The sequence below is a fragment of the Planococcus citri genome, chromosome 3 (assembly GCF_950023065.1).
Source record: "Planococcus citri chromosome 3, ihPlaCitr1.1, whole genome shotgun sequence".
Lineage (NCBI taxonomy): Eukaryota > Metazoa > Arthropoda > Insecta > Hemiptera > Pseudococcidae > Planococcus > Planococcus citri.
The window spans coordinates 30,384,960-30,390,961 of record NC_088679.1 but is presented as its reverse complement, the minus strand read 5'-3'; positions in this window follow the sequence as shown (position 1 = coordinate 30,390,961).

Here is a 6,002-nt window from a genome sequence, read left to right as displayed (position 1 = left end):
TTTTAGAAATTGTTCATCAGATCCATCCTTGTAAGAACGCGGATTATAATTTTAGGTAAAAATCACATTTCTTTTCTCTAACATCTAATAAGTTCTAAGTGAAAAATAAGGCAGGTACACCTACATCTTGAATTTTTTGAATGAATATTCTCTTCAATTATTCAGAATTTTGTGCTCTGAATTTTTCTGTTTTTGAATTTTATTCAATAATTTAATTATGACATTTTTGATTTTTCAAATTTTAGTGGTGAAGGTAAATGCCGTGGTTATGTTGATTCTCAAAATTCCAACTGTGTTATGTGTGGTTATTGTTTGATAAAATATCGCGAAATGAAATATGTTAACGAGAAAAAGAAACGTGATGCTGATAAAAAAAAAATGTATTTTCGGAGATTGAGAAGTTCTTTGAGAACAATTTTTCGTAGAAATCTTCGTTTGCAGTTCAAGGTTTGCATTTGTGTGGTTGTGTGTTTTTCATTTCGGAGTATTGAAGCTTTCAGTGTGTAGTATGCATGTTACATAGCTGTACTTTTAAATACTTATATGATTTTTCTCAACTTGGTTCAGATATGTACATATATGAAAACAATTTTAATGTCACGAATATGCTTTCAGAAGTTTTCTATTTCCAAACCAGTTTAGCAGAAAGGAAAGAACTCTACCAAAAAAAAAAGTGGCTGCTAATAGGGTGAGTTGAAAGCTTTTGATGACATGAATTTGTTTCATAGGTTTCATTTTAATGTCATGCAAGTCTGTATGTACGGAAATACCTACATAGATTATAAATTAAATGGACTTCGCACACTTGGAATACTTGGATCAACTAGAGTGGTAATTTTGTTTTTGTTCACGTAAGCATTTTTTATTTTGGTAAGCCCAGTTATAAACAACTAACAGCACGTGTATGTGGGAATTAAATTTAATTAAGTCAAGGGAAAGTGTTTTGAATTTTGGTCTCAATTGAGAACATTGAGGTGACTGGTAGTGGTAATAATTTCTTTTGCATGTATTGTGATGTCCGCATTGGTTCTTCTTTTGTGAAACTAGTAGCTTGAAATTACTAACTCAACAGACCTTCATGGTTATATTTTCATTCAGCTTTCAGGGATTTAATTTTCTTTCTGATGTAGGTAAAAAAACTGACAACGGTACTTCGTACACAGAAGAAATGTGCGCAGACAAACAAGGATACCTTGGATCGTGAAATAGCGAATCTGTGTCCGGAGCAACAAGAAAATATACGCGCTATTCTCATGGCCTCAAAACGATTTAAAGGTCAGGGTAGACGGTACACTACACACTGGATATATCACTGCCTGTTGTTAAGAATACGCAGTAGAAAAGCCTACGATCATTTACGCAAAAATAATATTATGGCGTTACCATCACATTCCACTTTATATCGTTATCTTAAAAAAATCAAGCCCACCTATGGACTACAGAGTGAAATTTTTGAAGCAATGAAACTGAAATCTAATGATATGTCTGAATTAGAAAGACATGGTATATACATATTTTGCTCAACTTTGTTATATTATTGCTTGGTTTAAAATTTAAATGAGTGGTTTCATTATAGGTTCCTTAGTGATAGACGAAATGTCTTTGACTCCTAATCTGCGATTCGATAAGCACCAAATGAAAATTATTGGGTTCACTGATTTGGGTGAATATACCCCTTTGGACCAGAAAAATTCTGAAGGCGATCATGCACTAGTGCTGTTATTTCAACCTTTCGTCGGCAAATGGATTCAAGCAGTTGGTGCCTATCTCAGTAAAGGCTGTGCTCGTGCTGATCCTTTGAATCACATCTTGTTGGAAGCCATTGCGTTATTGGAGCAGTCTAATTTCTATGTTGATGCAATAGTTACCGATGGCGCCAATTGGAATCGTGGTGTTTGGCGGCTGAATGGAGTGGACGATGAAAATTGTTCCTGTACCCATCCCTGTGATGAAACTAGGCAACTTTATTTTGTCAGTGACTTTCCACATATAATTAAAAATATTCGTAACTGGATTTTGAAACAGGAGAGCTTCTGGGTAATTAAATATTGTTCTCTATCTCTAGTCTATAGAGCATTTCGTGAAAAATGCTACAGAAAACCCATACACCCCCCCCCCCCTCTTCCAAATTTTGAATGTAATTGAACTATTTTGAAAGAATTTTTTGAAAAAATATCACATTTTGATTTTTGTAACCAAAAAATGATTGCAGATTTAATATGTATAAAAAAATCATCATATTTTTGAAATTTGTAAAAAATTGAATTTTTTTAAACAAAGTAAGATCGCATTTTGAGTACTTACAAAAAAGATATCATTTACGGAATTGAAAACAGATCACAATTTCAGAACTTTGAAAGAAAAAAATGATTGCATTTTTAGTGTAAAAAAAAACTTGTCAAATTTCAATATGAGCAATTTTTGAAAAAATGAAGATTCAAGTTTGCTTTTTTTTGAAAATAGGAATTTAGTTATGAGATGATTTTTTTGGATTTATTTATTTACAGACTCCTGATGGCGTAGTTTACTTGTCTCACTGGAAAAAAATTGTTGAAATTCAAGGAGTTGATGGTATTCATTACTGCCCTCGTTTAACAAGATCACATATTTATCCAAAGCAATACCAAAAAATGAATGTTCCGTTAGCATATCAAGTAAATGGAAATTAAATTAATGTTTGACCAATTTCACCCATTGGTTGCACACAGCAACTCAAGTAATTAATCCCTTCATATTTTATTATTTCAGTTTTTTGGAGAGGAAATTCCAGCTGCATTGGAATCTTTAAAAAACATTTTTCAAGATCCGATCGAGGGTACCTGTCAATTTGTTAGTCGTATGAATGATCTGATTAAAGCGATGAACTCTAGAAGTAGTAAAGGAGCTCTACGAATGGATAGTGATGAATATAAGGTAAGCAAATCACTGTTTCAGTGACAAGTTTTATTTTAATTTTTGTGCTTTCACTACTTTATTTACCTATTGTTTTGTATTTGTAATTTCAAGGTGATTTCATCATTCATCGATTACTTAATATTATGGAAAACCCATTCTCCTGGACAATTCATTACTGAAAATTCCTTCAAAGGGCTAATTGTCACCTTGAAATCCACTTTAGGTGTATTCCACTATCTCATAACGGAGTTCAAGCTGTCATTTTTCATGACGGTAAAATTAAACCAGGATTGTCTTGAGGTTGGTATTTTTCCTATCAATCAATTTCAGCAATATTACAGAATATGTAGGTACCTATAGTATATATTTGTAATTTGTGGTCTTATTTTAACAGCATTTCTTTGGTTTGGTTCGTGCTGGTGGTGGTAACAACGATCATCCAGATGCTGTGATGTTTATTTACATCTTCAGATTATTATGTGTTTATTCTCTTGTACAGCCTCCTAAAGGGAGTAATGTTGAAAATAATTATATGGTCGAAAACTTCCTAAAATCTTCAGATGTTCAAAGCAAGGATGACAAAGAGAAATTAGATCACTGGAAATTTACATTAGATCGCATTATTGATAATGGAGGTATACTTAGCCTTGATTATGTATTGTAATATATAATCAAGGATACTTAGTCATTAAAGTGATTATTACTGTTATAAAATTGCTATATTTTTGTGTAATGCTTTCTCTTAATTGCAGATTCCTTGGAAGATGTAATTTTTGAGCCGTTGGCCACGAATGACGCCATGCAACTGTTTGCTGGCTATGTTTTCAAGAAAATAAAAAACTTCGTCCAATGTTCTTCTTGTTTAACTACTGTATTGGGTGAAAAAAGTGATAGAGGCATTTATTTTAAAATCAGAGATAAGTATGGCGTTCTCCACACTCCCAGTAACCAACTTTGGGCATTGTTACAAGTAAGTACATATTATATCTACTTTCAATGATCAGCTGAGGTGATGTGCATGTACACTCACTATACTGTTTCAAATTTCAGATTTTGGAAAATTACGTAGCTGAAGAAAGAGATGAAGGCGGTATGAATTGTGATATGTTCTTCAATATTGCTTATCGTATTCAAGAAGGCGATAGAAAAATTATTTTAGTTGGCTGCGAACAGCATCAGGCAGAACTTACAGCCAAAATAGTTCAATATTATATAACTGTTAGGTTATTCTTTTTATGTTCCTTTGTTAACCGAGAACGGAAATTTGGAGTTAAAAGTAAAAATTTGAGAAAAATGTCCAGGCTTACTAAATGAATTTTAAATTTATTTGTATCTTGTATTTTATTTTGAATAAATGTCTTGTATCAACTGCAACTAATGAATTTCATATTATTTTACAACCTTCACTTTTTTGAACATGAATTTTAATTTTTGTAATTGTATCTCATATCAAATTTTGAAAAAAATGTCACGTATCAACTACAATCAATAAATTTTATATCAATTACAAATTTTTGAAATTTTTCTTCATTTTTTGAACAATTTCATCTTTATTTTGCAGAAATTAATCGCTATTAAAATTCTCATTTCCGTGATGTATTACTTTGTTGAGCTACGATTTTCATTTTCATTCACTTATTTCTAAAAAATTGACCCCATTGTCGGTGAAAATTTGAATTTTGAAACGAAAATAAGAACTGCATTTTTTTCAGTTTTTAAATTTAAATTTTAAATTGCTTACCCAACTTCATTTTTGTTCTGCCCTCAGTAAAAATCCTAGCTATGTCACCGCTTGCAATGAAAAAGAAAAGAAAACTGAAAACATATTGGATTTCTAGATATTTTTTTTTCAGTCATGACTTCTGTTACTGTGTTCTGTAGCTTATTAATAATTTTTTTCATTTCCATTATAATTATTATGCATATTTAAAAAAAAAAAAATTAATCAAGATTTCATTTTCCATCATTCTTCACGTATTATTGCGTAATTTGAATACGAAGTTCAGGAAATTGTTTATCCACCCTACATGCAGCGCCACCTAGGGGTAGAGTTTTGCGTTACATCAAATCGACGGCCATCTACGGAAGCAGCGGCTTATGGGAGTGGAGACACTTGTACTGGTCTATATCACTTTGTCCATGACCATGAAATATTTTTAAGAATTCCCCAAAAATTCTATAAGACGTGTTTTATTACTTTTAAGGCTTTTAAGAGACGTTTTTCCTTTTCAGTTTTTCGTTGCTAGTACGAAAGTTGCACGCGAAAAACAGTGTAACCACATTACGGCACTGCCTTACGAGCATCCTTTCGCGTATTTTATTTCGATTTAAAATTTTTTTCATTGCAATTTTTGTATTTTGGTAAAATAGCTGTTTTCAGTGTTGGGGGGCGTTGTGTCCGCTCACCTCGGCTTCGCCTCGGTTGCGCGGGTCGCTTTGTTGTTCATACTATGTCTGTTAACTTCCCTCGGCCTTCGGCCTCGGTGAGTACAGTTTTTTTATAAACAACCGCAAGTGCTACATACACGGTAAATGTCCAGCCTCCGTCTGAACTCACCAAGGGGAGTAATGCTCATCGAGTGAAATATAAATTTTAAACGGCTCGGCTTCGCCTCGCCTAATGCGCACACTATCCAAAAAAACAGTATTCGTGACGAAAAAGAAGGAAAAAATAAAATAAATTCACATGATCGTTCAATAATCAATTTGAAAAAAATTTGAATCGAAAAAAAATTTTACAAAATTTCCGGATCCGGCGGGGATCGATCTCTAGACCTTCCGCACCGTAATCCGTGTCTTTCACCACCCAGCCACGGACGCTGCTTGCCGATCAGCGTTTTCGTTCGGTATACAAGCTGGCAAACAGCGACGAAAACTACCCCCCCACGCGCGCGTATACATGTACGCGTACGCGCTCGCATACGGCATACTGTTTTTCGCGTGCAACTTTCGTACTAGCCGTTTGAAAAAAAAGTAAAAATCTGTCAATTTTGAGCTTTCTAATCGAACGAAAGAAGCTAGAACTACTAGAAGATGGAAATGGAATGATGACGTCATAAGGCAACCGAGAGGCCCGGCACCTTTTTGTCTTGATCTTCACGTTGAGC